The sequence below is a fragment of the Eschrichtius robustus genome, chromosome 4 (genome assembly GCF_028021215.1).
Source record: "Eschrichtius robustus isolate mEscRob2 chromosome 4, mEscRob2.pri, whole genome shotgun sequence".
In the NCBI taxonomy this organism is placed as follows: domain Eukaryota; kingdom Metazoa; phylum Chordata; class Mammalia; order Artiodactyla; family Eschrichtiidae; genus Eschrichtius; species Eschrichtius robustus.
In genome coordinates this window covers 5,832,182-5,849,689 of record NC_090827.1, presented here as the reverse complement: position 1 = coordinate 5,849,689, position 17,508 = coordinate 5,832,182, and the positions used below count along the sequence as shown (strand labels likewise).

The 17,508-nt window shown below is 34.4% G+C and overlaps 1 protein-coding gene across 3 annotated transcripts in view; it reads left to right on the top strand.

Annotated features, from left to right (window-relative positions):
• FSTL5 (follistatin like 5) overlaps window positions 1–17,508 on the top strand; it is a 706,899-nt gene that overhangs the window by 125,622 nt on the left and 563,769 nt on the right. The window lies entirely within an intron of this gene.

The window sequence follows — 17,508 nt, the reverse complement described above, 5'->3', positions numbered from 1 at the left end:
GTTTTTCGGATGTTGGTCATTGATGTTCTTATAGTTGAATGACAATGATGATTTTTCATGTCATTGGTCATGGTTGGAATCCATGTGAGAATAATGATGACATGTATTTTTTTTAAGTGTTATTTTTGTGATCAGTTTTGTGGGGGCTTCTTATAGATGATAGATAGATAGATAGATAGATAGATGTATATTTATACAACTATATCTATAGCTATCCCTCTCTGTATATACATACACACATCAATCTTCTTTATCCATTCATCTGTTGAGGACATTTAGGGTGCTTGCATATCTTGGCAATTGTAAATAATGCTTCTATGAACATCAAGGTACATGTATCTTTTCGAATTAGTGTTTTTGGTCGTTTTGGATATATACCCAGGAGTGGAATTGCTGGGTTATAATGTAGTTCTATGTTTAGTTTTTGGAGAAACCTCCATACTGTTTTCCACAGTGGCTTCACCGATTTACATTCCCACTAACAGTATACAAGTGTTCCTTTTTCTTCACATCCTCTCCAACATTTGTTATTTGTGTTCTTTTTGATGATGGCCATTCTTCCCAGTGTGGGGTGATATCTCATTGTGGTTTTGATTTACATTTTCCTGATGATTAATGATGTTGAGCATCTTTTCATGTCCCTGTTGACCATCCACATTTCCTCTTTGGAAAACTGTCTATTCAGTTCTTCTGCCAATCTTTTAATTGGATTGTTTATATTTTTTGATTTTCAGTTGTATGAGCTGTTTATATATGTTGGATATTAATTCCTTATCAGTTCATATCATTTGCAAATATATTCTCTTATTCAGTTGGTTGTCATTTCATTTTGTCGATGGTTTCCTTTGTTGTACAAAAGCTTATAAGTTTAATTAGATCTCATTGTTTATTTTTGTTTTTATTTCCATTACTGTAGGAGATGAATCCAAAAAGATATTGCTGTGATTTATGTCAAAGAGTGTTGTATATTTTCCTCTAGAAGTTTTATAGTATCCTGTCTTACATTTAGGTCTTTAGTACATTTTGAGTTTATTTTTGCACATGGTGTTAGAGAATGTTTTAATTTCATTCTTTTACATGAAGCTGTCCAGTTTTCCCAGCACCTCTTATTGAAGAGACTTTTCTCCATTGTATATTCTTACCTCATTTTTCATAGATTAATTAACAATAAGTGTGTGTTTATTTCTGGGATTTCTATCCTGTTCCATTGATCTATTGTGTCTGTTTTTGTGCCAGTACCATACTGTTTTGATTACTGTAGCTTTATAGTATAGTCTGAAGTCAGGGATCCTGATTCCTTCAGCTCTGTTCTTCTTCCTCAAGATTGTTTTGTCTATTTGGAATCACTTGTTTCTCCATACAAATTTTAAAATCATCTGTTCTACTTCTGTAAAAAAAAAAATGCCATTGGTATTTTGATAGGGATTGCACTGAATCCCTACAGACTGCCTTGGGTAGTATAGTCATTTTATCACTGTTGATTCTTCCAATCCAAGAACACAGTATATCTTTCCATCAGTTTGTGTCATTTTCTATTTCTTTCATCAGTGTTTTATAGTTTTTGGAGTACAGGTCTTTCATCTTCTTAAGTATGTTTATTCCTACGTATTTTATTCTTTTTGATGCAATGGTAAATGGGATTGTTTTCCTGATTTCTTTTTCTGATGCTTCACTGTTAGTGTATAGCAGTGCAAGATATGTCTGTGTATTAATTTTGTATCCTGCAACTTTACCAAATTCATTGCTGAGCTCTATTAGTTTTCTGGTGTTGTCTTTAGGATTTTCTATGTATAGTATCATGTCATCTACAGACAGTGACAGTTTTACTTCTTCCTTTTTAATTTGAATTATTTTTATTTCTTTTTCTTCTCTGATTGCTGTGGCTAGAACTTCCAAAACTATGTTGAATAAAGTGGTGAGAGTGGGTGTCCTTATCTTATTCCTGATCTTAGAAGAAATGTTTTCAGCTTTTCACCATTGAGTATGAGGTTAGCGGAGGGTTTGTCATATATGACCTTTATTATTTTGAGGTATGTTCCCTTGCACTGCATATATCTTGCACTGCTATACACTAACAATGGAGCATCAGAAAAAGAAATAAGGAAAACAATCCCATTTACCATTGCATCAAAAAGAATAAAATACGTAGGAATAAACATACTTAAGAAGATGAAAGATCTGTACTCCAAAAACTATAAAACACTGATTAAAGAAATAGAAAATGATACGAACTGATGTGATGTCCACTTCCTGGAGACTTTTTATCATAAATGAATTTCGAATTTTATCAAAAGTTTTTCTCCATCTATTGAGATGATCATATGGTTTTTATTCTTCAGGTTGTGGACATGGTGTTTTAAATAATACACTTGACACTTGGGGTGGGAAATATTTCTAGGTATTATGTTTAAAAGTAAATTTTCTATAAAATAAAGCAACAACATTTATTTCAAAATTTATCTGTAAAGCAGGAGCAATATAAATATATATTTAGAGTTTAATATTTTTTGATATATATTTCCCCTTAACAATTAGACTGTTATAATTTCTTTCCTTTACTAATATACTAAATAGTAATTATTTCTCTTATATTTGTAAAATTTGAATTCACAAATTATTTTCCAGTATTCCACTCCTTCAGCATTTACCTTCTTAGCTAAAGACCAATTTCATAATATTTGAAAATATAAGTCTTGAACTTTAAAAGCAACGGAATAATATTGCTCTATAGCACTTTTGTTTAGGTTTAGTCACTTGATCATTTGACAAATCATTTTTTAAATCTTTATATTCTTTTGTAAGAAAACTAGTTTTTAATATATGAATACAATAGTACATATTTATTTTCCAGGATAAAGAATGTGTGTGTGTGTATATATATATATATATATAAAACTTAACTAGTTGACCCTCCAAAAACAAGTTTATTATTAAATCTCTCCATGCAATTTATTTTATATAGTACAAAAAGCCAAAGACCTAACTATTTAAGGTCCCATTTGCATGAATGAATCAATTGTCCGAATTGGCTGGTTATTAATCCAAAAGCAATTCAATTAAATCACCTTTCAGCTATATACTTGCACATTTATTGTAAAGAAAAATTGCTATGGATACTTGTTAAAAGTGGCAAGCCTCTATTACAGACTATTTCAATAGGAGTCAAAGCTTGTTGCAATAAGTGAGAGGGACTGAACTCAACTCCACCTAAACAAAAGGATTTTAAATGGTGGAGTGAGGTAGTGGAAAAGAACATGAGACTGGGAGATAAGGGGACAGTCTTTCTTGATTACATTTCAAAGAGGTGATTCCCAGGTCCTTAGGAATGACATTCCTGGGTTGTAGATTTACATATCAAAGTGGAAGAGAAAGAAATTATAATTGAAAGTTTTCTAAAGTAAATTCTGCAAGAAAAGGGAGGTCAGAGGCCTATATGCAGGGAAAAACCCGTCTAAAATTCATCATGCATACAGGAATGTTAAAGCCATCTTGTTCACAAAGATGTACGGAACATTGTGGAAATTCTTACGCAAAGGGTAGACAGAGTTTCTTGTTTTGAGTAGCTTTAGATGAAGGATTGTTACAGCCATCCAACTCTGTTTCTTGTATAGTTCTAACTGGAGGTCTTGTGGCTTCTACTTGTGGCCACTGTTGCTTCAATCTTAACTGTTAAGGGTGATGCGGACCCTGTGATCCACACTCACGTTCACACAGGTACATATACATGCACACACATGTGTGCACACACATATATACACATATATGTTAAATAAAAAATATTTGTCATTTGTATTAAGGTATATTTGACTTGCCTTCGATTGAAGGAAATTTCCATTGTAAGGAGCATGTATATAATAACTCTGTTATCTACAGTACTGCTATATATGCAGAAGATATTTAGGAATTTTACAAAGGTTACTTAAGTTCTTTAGACATTTATATCGGATATGTGTTCATCCTGCATTCCCTCCTCAATGATCCCTGTACGTTATTTTCTGTCAACTGTATGCATTTATGCTACACATCTTAAGATATATTCTAAAAAAATAAGGAAAAATCTATTAAAACATAAAAATTTTATATGCAAAATATATTGTGTTTAATTCATCAAATAAATTATATGATGAAAATTATGTTTCTAAATATATTTTTAAATCTATGAGGACCTTATTAGTTCAAAATAATTCTAAAAAATTAATATAGCTACTTCATTTGCTCCTCACCAAGGTAATAATAAAAAGTTAAATAAAACATTGCAAAACTATAAAATAAAAAAACAATATACATCTGTCTGACTCGTCCCATGAAAGATCTAATTAGCATGTGTTTTGACTATATTCACATAACTTTTATTGAAGTGGTGACTTCACACTTTAAAAATAATTGCCTACTAAAACATGGTACATATTTTTAACTGTAAAAATGATTCCCCTGTCATAACATCTATCCCAAGAGAGTGATTTTTGTGATGTTAAAAATATTTTCTAATTAGCAAAAGATATTCTTCTCAAAGTAAATATGTATTCCTTATTTATAATCAAACTTTCAAGTCATGCAAAAATACAGCTATATAGTGCGATAATAGTAGGAAACAAATAAAGATGGCCTATTTATCAAACAACAATCTGGGCCAATGGTTCCAAAGTGGGGAGAGAACACACCAGGTGGTACAAACAGGATGCATTTGGATGCAAGAAAAAACATGATGCTGTAGGCAAAGGTTATTAAATTATTTTTAATATGATTATTTTTATATGTTATTTTATATGCCAGTAGCTGTGTAGAGCATGGACTAAACAAAGAGACAGGGAAAGCAGGTGAGGGGGCAGTTGTGTGAAATGTGAATGCCTAAATTATGGCAGTAGCAATGAAGTTTGAGCAGAGGGAAAGAGCTGAAGACTGATGAAGAAGTTAGCGTCAATGGTGAATATTTGGATGTGAAAGGACAGGAAGAGATGCTGTAGATGACTTACAGGTGCCTGGATATTTGCCAAGCATTGTGATGATGGATCTGGAAAGAAAAGCAAGTTCTGGAGTGTAATTTCATTGAGATTTCACTGGTGAGCAGCCTTAGTTCAAGGCACCTGCAGGCCACTCACTGAAGTCAGATAATTCATGGTTAAAGTGTGGCTTGGCCATATGCAGGTTATATTACCTTGGACAACGTATTTAATATCTTTGAGTCTTAGTTCTCTTGATGTTTGCTGGAGACTGTAATCACTAGTTCATACAACTATTCTCAGGATTGAATTCAGTAGCAAAAGGTACCTTTTCCTAGGCACAAGGCTTTACCTCTCTGGTGTTTTGGGGCTTTGATTAGCAAATAATCCTGTTACTGCATTAATTCCCATCTTGCTATGAAAGTGGTTTTATATCCATGAGGTAACTGAGTAGTAAACAGTCTTTTGGGGAGAGCAAAAGGCCTTAGACTCTAAGGAGACCTGAAGAGTGGTACGGACCCCCAGAGAGTTCTGGCTAACTCAGACAAGCAGTACATTTTCATTAGATATTAAAATGAATATTAATCCAACAGAAAAAGCACATTACATGTCAATAGATATTTGGGAAACTGCCAATATATGTAGAGAAATACTTAGAGAATATAAATTAATAATGCATTAGCAACCTAATGGTCTGTATCCTAACATATTTTTGATGTGATGCACTATCTTTCGTACAAAAGCACTGATCAGAGTGCTAATTATTGCATTCTAGGTGCTGACAAGTGAATAAGTCTGGTCCCTCTGCTTAAGGCTGATAAGAACAATCTTCCCTTTGGGTACTAAGCGAGCAGTTTTTCAGGGAAGATTGGTACATAAAGGATGTTGGTGATACATAAAGATTTGACACGATAATAGCAAGCCAAGTAGTCTCTAGTGATAGACTGTCTGATTTGGAATCCTGATTCCATTGCTTCCTCACTCTGAAGTTGGGCAAGTCACTTTTTTTCTTTGCAAGAGGGAATAATTTCAAATTTATCTGATGGAGTGGTTATGAGTAGCCAATGCTAAGTGTGCACAGTCCTATCCTATATATATCCTATATATATCTATCACATCTCCCTTATCTACTTGGCTATGGATGGGCACTTAGGTTGCTCCCATATACTAGTTATTGTAAATAAGGCTGCGATGAACATAAGGGTTCATATATCTTTTCCGATTAGTGTCTCCTTTTTTCCTTTGTGTAAATATCCAGAAGTTAAATTACTGGATCACATGGCAGTTCTATTTTTAATTTTATGAGGAACCTCCATACTGTTTACCATAGTGGCTGCACCAGTTTACATTCCCGCCAACAGTGCACCAGGGTTCCTCTTTCTCCACATCCTCACCAACACTCGTTATCTCTTGTCTTTTTGATGATAACCATTCTGACAACTGTGAGGTGGTATCTCATGGTTTTGATTTGCATTTCCCTAATGATTAGTGAAGTGGAGCATCTTTTCGTGTGTCTGTTGGCCATCTGTACATCGTTTTTGTCCATTCAGGTCTTCTGCCCATTTTTTAAATGGTTTTTCTTTCTTTGTTTATTTTTGATGTTGAGTTACCTGAGTTCTTTGTATATTTTGGATATTAACACCTTATTAGTTATATCATTTGCAAATATCTTCTCCCATTCAGTAGACTCCTTTTTCATTTTGTTGATAGTTTCCTTCATTGTGCAAAAGCTTCTAAGTTTAATTAGGTCCCAATTTTTTATTTTTACCTTTATTTTCCTTGCCTGAGGAGGCATATCCAAAATAATGTTGCTAAGACCGATGTCAAAGAGTGTACTGCCTATGTTTTCTCCTAGAAGTTTTATGATTTCAGGTAGTACATTTAAGTGTTTAAGCCATTTTGAATTTACTGTTGTATATGGTGTGAGGAAATAGTCCAGTTTGATTCTTTTATATGTAGCTGTCCAGTGTTCCAACACAGTTTATCAAAGAGACTGCCTTTTCCTCATTGTATATTCCTCCCTCCTTTGTCATAGATTAGTTTACAGTCTAAGTGTGGTTCATTTCTGGTCTCACTATTCTGTTCCATTGATCTATGTGTCTGTTTTTGTGCCAGTATCGTACTGTTTTGACTACTGTAGTTCTGTAGTGTAGTCTGAAGTTAGAAAAACGTGACACCTCAAGTTTTTGGTCTTCTTTCTCAATATTGTTTTGGCTACTCAGGCTCTTTTTGTTCCCATACCTATTTTAGAATTCTTTGTTCTAGTTCTGTGAAAAATTCCTTTGGAAGTTTGATAGGACATGCTTTGAATGTGTAAATTGCCTTGGGGATTAAGATCATTTGAACAATATTAAATTCTTCCAATCCATGAGCTCAGTATATCTTTCCATTTATTTGTGTCATCTTCAATTTATTTTACCAATATGGTAGTAGTTTTCTGAATTCAGGTGTTCCTTGGTTAGATTTATCCCTATGTAATTTATTCTTTTTTGATGCAATTGTAAATGGAATTGTTTTCTTAATTTCTTTTTGGTAACATTGTTGGTGTATGGAAATGAACAGATTTCTGTACATTAATTTTGTATATTGCAACTTTAGTGAATTTACTTATTAGTTCTAATAGTATTTTGCTGGTGTTGTAGGAATTCTCTATATATAGTTTCATGTCATCTGTAAAGAGACATGGCTTTACATCTTTCTTTTCAAATTGGGTTCCTTTTATTTCTTTTCCTTGACTGACTTCTGTTGCTAAGACTTCCAATCCTGTGTTGAATAAAAGTGAGAGTGGGCATCCTTGTCTTGTTTCTGATATTAGAGGAAATTCCATCAGCTTTTCACCATTAAGTATGATATTAGCTGTAGGTTTGACATATATGGCCTTTATTAAGTTGAGGTATAATTCCTCTATACTCACTTTGCTGAGAGTTTTTATCATAAATATATGTTAAATTTTGTCAAAAGCTTTTTCTGCAACTATTGAGATGATCATATTATTTTTATTCTTAAATTTGCTAATATGGTGTATCATGTTGTTTGATTTGCAAATATTTACATCCCTGGGATAAATCATACTTGCTCATGTTGTATGACTCTTTTAATGTAATGTTGAATTAAGTTTGCTGATATTTTGTTGAGGATTTTTGCATCTATGTTTATCAGTGATGTTGGCCTATTATTTTTTGTTTTTTTGTGGTGTTTTTTTCTTTTTTTATTATCATGATGATGTTCGCCTCATAAAATGAGTTTAGAAGTGTTCCCTCCTCTTGAACTTTTTGGAATATTTTGGGAAAGACAGATGTTAACTCTTCTTTAAGTATTTTGTAGTATTAACCTATTAAGCCATCAGATCCTAGGCTTTTGTTTGTTGGGAGATTTTTGATTATTGATTTCATTTTATTACTGGTAATCTATACATGTTTTCTATTTCTTCTTGATTCATTCTTCATTGTATTTTTCTAGGAATTTATCCATTTCTTCTAGGCTATCTACTTTTTGGTGTATAATTGTTCACAGCAATCACTTATAATCCTTTGGATTTCTGTGTGTTTAACTTCTTTTCATTTGATTTTATTGATTTGGACCATCTCTCTTTTTTTCTGGGTAAGTCTGGCTAAAGGCTTATAAATTTTGTTTTTGTTTTTTTGTAACAGTTGTTAGTTTCATTGATAGACTCTATTTTTTTCCCCTCTATTTCATTTATTTCTGCTCTGATCTTTATTATCTTTTTCCTTCTACTACCTTTGGGCTTTGTTCTTTTTATAGTTCCTTTAGCTGTAAGTTTAGATTTTTTACTTAAGTTTTTTTTGTTGTTTCCTGAGGTAGGCTTGTGTCACTATATATTTCCCTCTTAGAACTATTTTTCCTGCATCCCATAGATTGTGGATCATTATGTTTCCATTTTCATTTGTCTCTGGTTACTTTTTAACTTTTCCTTTGATTTCTTCTTGACCCACTGGTTGTTTATTAGCATATAGTTAACCCTCTTTGTGTTTGCTTTTTCTGCAGTTTTTTTTCCTTTAATTGATTTGTAGTCTCATACCATTGTGGTCAGAGAAGATGCTTGATATGATTTCAGTCTTTTTAAGTTTACCGAGACGTGTATTGTGGCCCAGGTTGTGATCTATCCTAGACAATGTTTCATATGCACTTGAAAAGAATGTGTATTCTTCTGTTGGGGGGTATAATGTCCTGTATGTATTTATTTAGTACATTTTATATAATGTGTGCTTAAGGCCAGTTATTCCTTATTGATTTTTGGTCTAGTTGATCTGTCCATTGATGTAAGTAGAGTGTTAAAAGTCCCTTATTATTATTCTGTTACTGTCAATTTCTCATTTTATGATTGTTAAGTTTTGCTTTATGTAATTAGGTGTTCTTATTTTGGGTGCATTTATACTTATGTTATATTCTCTTGTTGGATTAGTCCCTTTATCATTATGTAATGTCCATCTTTTTTTCTTATTAAAGTCTTTGTTTTAAATTCTGTTTTGTCTAATATAAGTATTGTTTCCCCAGCTTTCTTTTCATTTCCATTTGCACAGAATATCATTTTCCAGCCTATCACTTTCAGTCTGTGTGTCTTTAGAGCTGAAGGGAGTCTCCTGTAGGCAGCATAAATATGAGTCTTGTTTTTGTTTTTGTTTTAAGTTTATCCAGCCACTCTATGTATTTTTTAATTGGAGCATTAAAATTGTGGTCTTTTTATTCCACTTAGGAAGGTCCCTTTAATATTTCTTGTAAATCCAGGTGAGTGGAATTGAACTCTTAGCTTTTGCTTGTCTGTAAACTCTTTATCTCTCTGTCAAATCTGAATGATAGCCTTGCCACATACAGTATTCCTGGTTGAAGGTTTTTTCTTTCATCATTTTGGCTATGTTATTACAATCCCTTATGGCCTGCAAATTTTCTGCTGAAAAGTCAGAGAGTTCCCTTTTAAGTATCTAGTTGAATATCTCTTGCTACTTTTAATATTCTCTCTTTCTTTATAATTTCTGCCATTTAAATTATAATGTATCTTGTTGTGGTCCTCTTTGTGTTCATCTTGTTTGGGACTCTCTGTGCTTCCTGAAACGGATGTCTATTTCCTTCCCCAAGTTAGGGAAGTTTTTATTTATTATTTTTTCAAATAAATTCTCTCCCATTTTCTTCTTTTCTCTTCTACTTCTGGGACCCCTATAATGCAAATGTTAGCATGTTTGATGTCATCACAGAGGTCTCTTAAGCTATCCTGATTTTTTAAAGTTATTTTTTCTCCTTCTGTTCAGTTTGGGTGATATCTACTAATTTGTCTTCCAGTTTACTGATCCATTCCTCTGTACCATCTTGTCTACTGTTGATTTCTTCTAGTGTATTTTTTTAATTTACGTTACTCTTTTCTTCAGCTCTATTTGGTTTTTCATTATATTTTTTAAATCTTTACTAAAATTCTCCTGTGTTCATCCATTCTTCTGCCAAGTTTGTTAAGCAACTTTATGGTCACTTCCTTGAACTCTTTATCAGATAGGCTGCTTATCTCTTCTTTGTTTATTTATTTTTTCTGCAGTCTTGGCTTATTCCTTCATTTGGAGCATATTCCTCTTTCTTCTCATTTTGCCTAACTCATTATGTTTGTTTCTATGTATCAGATAGGTTGGTTATGTTTCCCAATCAATCGTGGTGAAGTAACCTTGTTTTGGATATGTCCTTTGGGGCCTAGCAACACTCTCCCCTCTGATCCTGAGAACTATATGCTCTAGGGGTGCCCTTCACATGGATTGTGGGGCCATTCTGTTGTGGTGGGGCTGAGGAAGGTGGGCACACTGGTCTGGTTGAGTTTCAGCCCTGCTGTCTTTGGTGGCTGCCAGCCCATTGGTGAATGGGGCCTAGTCCTGGCATGGTTGGCTACATACCATAGGGAGTCCCAGAGCTGGTGCTGGCCACTGGTGGGCACGGCTGGGTCCTAGCATGGCTGGCAGCAGGGTCCTTGGGGCCCCTAGGCTGATATAGATCTCTGTTGGGCCGCTGATCCCCAGACACTAATAGGCTACAGGAAGGACTCCAAAATGGCGCTTGCCGGCACCACTGTCCTCGTGGAAGAAGGGCTCCATAAAACGGCTGCCTCCAGAGTCTGTGCCCTCAGGTAGCATCCCAATTGTCTCCTGCTTCTCTGGGAAGCTCTCCAAGATTAACCAGTGTGTCTGACCCAGGTTCCTTTCAAATGACAGCCTCTGCAGTCTGACTTGGATCATGTGAGATTTTTAGTGCACCCTTTAAGAGCAATGTCTCTGTTTCCTACAGCCCCCCAGCTCCCATGCACAAGCAATACTGGCCTTTGAAGCCAGACATGCTTCCTGGTTGCAGGTTCCCTAAGCTGTGGAGCCTGATGTGGGGCTCAGACCCCTTTCTCCCTGAGGAGAATCTCTGCGGTTGTGACTATCCTCCTGTTTGTTTGTGGGCTGTCTACCTGTGGGTGGTCTATATGTGGCCTCTGACACTCGCACCCATCTCTTTGTCATTCCTTCTCTATACCTTCGGTTGTGGAAAGTGTTTTCTGCTGGCCTTCATGTCATTTGCAGAGACAGTTGCTCTGTAAATGGTTGTAATCTTGGCGTGCCCGTGGGAGAAGGGGAGCTCAGGGTCTTCCTACTCCGCCATCTTGGCCACGTTTAATAACCTGTAATCTTATTACACAAATTGTTAACATTTGAATCAATTATATATTACAAGTAAAACAACTGTCTGACACACAGGCATGTGCATACCATGCACACACACACACATACATGTTCACAGAAACCAAAAATCAGGTGAAAATAAATTTAGTGTTAGTTTTATTCACTACTCCTCCCCCCCCTTGCCACAAAAAGGCATTCCACTAAGGTATTCTTTTTTTTTTTTTAATATTTATTTATTTGTCTTCATTGGGTCTTAGTTGTGGCACACAGGATCTTTGTTGCAGCATGAGAGATCTTTTGTTGCAGCATGCAGGCTTCTCTAGTTGTGGCATGCGGGCTTCTCTCTAGTTGTGGTGCATGGGCTCCAGAGCATGTGGGCTCTGTAACTGCAGCACACAGTCTCTCTAGTTGTGGCACATGGGCTCCAGAGGGCTCAGGCTCAGTAGTTGCAGTTCACAGGCTCAGTTGCTCCACGGCCTGTGGGATCTTAGTTCCCCAACCAAGGATCAAACCCTCACCCCCTGCATTGGAAGGCGGATTCTTAACCAGTGGATCACCAGGGAAGTTCTCCTATTGCACATTTAATACATTACAGTATAGTATAAACATACCTTTTTTTTTCTGGTTTATTTCTTTAGCTTTATTTCTTTTTTGATAAATTTTTATTGGAGTATAGTTGCTTTACAATATTGTGTTAGTCTATACTGTACAGCAAAGTGAATCAGCTATATGTATACATAATATCCCCTCTTTTTTGGATTTCCTTCTCATTTAGGTCACCACAGAGCACTGAGTAGAGTTCCCTGTGCTATACAGTAGGTTCTCATTAGTTGTCTCTTTTATACAGAGTATCAATAGTGTATATATGTCAATCCCAATCTCCTAATTCATCCCACCCCCCCTTCCCCTTTGATATCCATTTGTTTGTTCTCTACATCTGTGTCTCTATTTCTGCTTTGTAAATAATATTGTCTATACCAGTTTTTCAGATTCCACATATTTGCGTTAATATACAATATTTGTTTTTCTCTTTCTGAGTTACTTCACTCTGTATGACAGTCTCTAGGTCCATCTGTGTCTCTACTATTGACCCAATTTCATTCCTGTTTATGGATGAGTAATATTCCATTGTATATATTTACCACGTCTTCTTTATCCATTCCTCTATTGATGGACATTTAGGTTGCTTCCATATCCTGGCTATCATAAATAGTGCTGCAGTGAATATTGGGGTGCATGTGTCTTTTTGAATTATGGTTTTCTCCGGGTATATGCCCAGTAGTGGGATTGCTGGGTCACTTGGTAGAGTATTCTTAATTCAAAAGCCAGATTCTTTGAAAAGAGTTGTTCTTTTGTGAGCCTATAATAAGGTGTGAGAAAGTCCTATAATCACACAGCTTTAAAGTCGTTGATTTCTATATACACCAAGAGCAAAAAAAAAAAAAAAGTATACTGTTTTTCCATTTAACTTTTGAGTAATTTTCATTATGATTAAAACATATGCAAAGGTAAAATTCACTTCATACTTTTGAAAAGGACACTGTTTCCTAGTTATAAATTATATTATAATTTTTCAAAGAAATCACACAACTTATCAAATGCCTCATATGCAACTTACATAATTTTTCTTGTTCCTTTTTAGTTGCTATTGTTGTATTCAGTAATAAAGTTAACTCATAAACCATTCAGTTTTCTTTTTTTGAAGCATAATCTACCAAGAGCCTTTGGAAATGAGTGCATTTATATAAGAGTGTCATGACTTTTTTTTCAAGTTTTACATCTACCATATCACTAAATTATTGAAAAAATAATTATTGACAATTTTTTTGAAATCTTGGTTTACATTTGACATTCAAGCCATGGAGTCACCACTTGATATCAAATAAGGCATCATAATGCCTTATTTCTAGAAAACAAAAGAAAACAAAACACACACACACACACACAAACTGTGAGACATATTGAAACATATCTATACATGAATACCTAAGACATCTCAAACTTATCCTATCCAACCCAGAATACTTCTTCCTTCTCTTGGTATCTTCATCTTCTCAATTTTCTTCTCCTTCCTTCCATGTGCTCAGTCAAATCTTGCATCAACTTTGAATCCTCTCTTTCACTAGGTCACTCTCTCTATATCAGAGCTCTAAGGTGCCCCACACCTCTGTTTCTACTGCTTTTGTATCCCCGCTTAGAAGTTTATCCCAATTACTCAACTACCTGCCTGCATTTTCTTCCCTTCAAACTCTTCTCAGTCCAGCAGCCAGAAGGATTCCTATAGAGTCACTCTGCTCAAACCACTCTTCTGGCTCTCTACCTGCCTAAAGGCCAAAGACCTAGAATTACTCACATGGCCCTGTGAAATGTGTTCCTGCCTCTACATCTCTGACCTCAGCCAGTATCACTTTCTTTTCATTCATGTTGGTCCTGCCTCACCCCCCTTGCTGCTTCTTGGGCAAGAACGTATCCGACAGTCTCTTCCTGGGGTCTTTGCACTCCATTCTCCCTCCTTCTGAAACACTCTTCCTTACTTCCTCACTTGTCCACATGGTTTATTCTTTAATATCATTGATGTCTGTCCATGCTTAAAGGCCAACTTCTCCATGAGGTCTACTCTGACCCCTCTCTTAAAAACTGAAACTTCCCATTCTAGTACTTCCTCTCCTCTAACCCTGTTTTCTCTTTTGTTGTGGCCTTATAAACTTTTAACGAACTGTATCTTTTATTTGTTTATCCGGTTAATGTCTGCTTCCTTCACTAAAATGTGAGTTACGTGAGGACAGGGTTTCCTTCTTTTTGGGTCGCTTCTGTATGCCCTATGTATAGAATATTATTATGTAGTAGATCTTTGATAAATATTTTTAATGAGTTAATAATGCAGGAGCTTGACTTGTACTTCTATCTTAAAACATTTGATAGAATACATGAAAAAAGTTTCTACAAATAATTATCTTCCAACAGAAATACTGAACTAAGTAAGAGAGAGAACACGCAGAGTTGAGGATAGTTCATGATGGAGCCACCAAAATAGGTTCACAACTTTGATACTCCTAGCTCTCCAAGAACTCAGTTTTTCTGCTTTCCCAAAGCTCAGTTATCCTAGGTATAAAATTAGATGCAGATTATGAATTGGCATTGGTTATTCAGTAGATATGAGAGGAAACAATATATTATGTGAATTAATTTACATTAAGATAAAATTATATGAAATTAAAACATGGCATTTCCGATTTGAATATATTAATAGCCCTTTTATTTTTGTGCCTTGATGGTATTTCCAAATCAGTAACAGTGTAATAAATTTTGTTGGGAAATCAGTGTTGGCAACTTGATCCACATCTAGAGAATTTTTTTTTTTTTTTTTTTTACGAAGTCTATTTCTATTCACTCACTTCTGGGATTCCATTGCTAACATCCTGCTAGTAGCTGCTATATTCTGATCTCCAGGTGAGTGAAGCCAGCAAGTTTGGGCTTGTACATCTAACACCTAGCTAGAGGGAATAATTATTTGTTAGCTATGATTCAATTTTAAAACTTTGTGTGTCGTGCCTCACATATTTCATTCATTGGAAAGTGTTCAGGTGTGAGAGTATTATTCAATTTATTTTCAACTACGGTTATGATGATTCATAGGGAATTAAGTTTAAAATGTTTACTCAGGAAAAGAATAAGATTATACTTTAAGCTAAAAACTAAATAGCCTTTCATTGTAGTACCTATCATATCATCCTATGAATTTTCATATCTATTTGTATTTCTCCCTGTATTTCTTAATGAGTTGGAATAGAAAGAAATTTACATAATGGTAATATAATTTATATGTACGTAAATTAATGTTAAAATTATAAAAGAAGAAGAATTGGTATATTTTATTACATTTTATTTATTATATTAACACATTTTTATTATACATATTTTGTAACAAGGTAGTGTTAATAATTTATTCATATTTAAAAGTTTTTAAAATTTAAGTTACTTTATTGATCATGATTTTACAATATCATTTTCTTTGAAAATGCATCAAAAGAACCTAAAAAAATAAACAAAATTAAGTACTTTTAAGAGTGTTTTGATAAAGAAGGCATTTTGTATATAATCCAATATATCTTTCTTGCCAAAAATCCAACATATTAAATTCTTATCATGGTATGACAGTCACTTAGAAACTGCTTTAATATTGATAATATAGCCTAAAGTCTTAAAACAGAGTTGACTAAACATGGACTCAGCCTCACTACTTTGAATACAGTCCACTGGACTGTGTAGCATCTGAATTTTACCTTGTTTTATTTTGAATATTTAAATTTTGCTTTAATTTAAAATTATGGAAATAGCTTCTCCAAAGTTATTTCCTGTATATCTACATTTATTTAAAATGACTTTTAACTATTTATTGAGGTATAATTCAATTATAGAGGTTGTATGAGATTTTTAAAATTATTATTATATGTATCTACCTTTATAGTATTGTACAGAGTATTTTCACTGCCCTAAAATCCCTTTGCATTCATTCCTGCCTATTCATTCTTCCCTCCCTTCTAACCCTTGACCACCACTAACCTTTTCAGTGTCTCCATAGTTTTGCCTTTTCCAGGTTTATATGGTTAGAATCACACAGTACCTAGGCTTTTCAGATTGACTTCTTTTACTTAGTTACATGCATTTAAATTCCTCCATGTATCTTCATGGCTTTATATTTTATTTCTTCTTAGTGCTGAATAATATTCCATTGTCTGGATGGACCACAGTTTATTTGTCCATTCACCTACTGAAGGACATAATGGTTACTTCCAAGTTTTGGCAATTATGAATAAAGCTGCTGTAAACATCTGGGGGCAGGTTTTGTCCTGTGAGCTTGACAACATATTGACACATACAACCATTATCCACATAGTCAAGAGATATATGAATAAATATCTATCTACTTGTATATCAATCCCTATACCTATTTCTATATCTCTATCCACACACTTATACGTGAAATTTTTTATTTCTTATTTTCATGCACAGGTCTATGAGTTTTTTGTTGTTGTTTATAACTTTTACTTTTTAATTTAATTTTTACTGGAGTATAGTTGCTTTACAATGTTGTGTTAGCTTCTACTGTACAGCAAAGTGAATCAGCTATCTGTATACTTACATCCCCTTTTTTTTGGATTTCCTTTCCATTTAGGTCACCACAGAGCATTGAGTAGAGTTCCTTGTGCTATACAGTAGGTTCTCATTAGTTATCTATTTCATACATAATATCAATAGTATATATATGTCAATCCCAATCTCCCAATTCCTCTCACCCCCTCCCCTTTCCCCCTTGGGATCCATACATTTGTTCTCTAAGTCTGTGTCTCTACTTCTGCTTTGCAAATAAGATCATCTATACCATTTTTCTAGATTCCACACACATGCGTTAATATGCTATATTTGTTTTTCTCTTTCTGACTTACTTCACTCTGTATGAAAGTCTCTATGTCCATCCACATCTCTACAAATGACCAATTTGGTTCCTTTTTATGGCTGAGTAATATTCCATTGTATATATGTACTATGTCTTCTTTATCCATTCCTCTGTTGATGGACATTTAGGTTGCTTCCATGTTCTGGTTATTGTAAATTGTGCTGCTATGAATATTGAGGTGCATGAGTCTTTTTGAATTATGGTTTTCTCTGGGTAAATGCCCAGTAGTGGGATTGCTGGGTCATATGGTAATTCTATTTTTAGTTTTCTAAGGAACCTCAATACTGTTCTCCATAGTGGCTGTATCAATTTACATTCCCACCAACAGTGCAGAAGGGTTACCTTTTCTCCACTCCCTTTCCAGCATTTATTGTTTGTAGAATTTTTGATGATGGCTATTCTGATCGGTGTGAGGTGATACTTCATTGTAGTTCTGATTTGAATTTCTCTAATAATT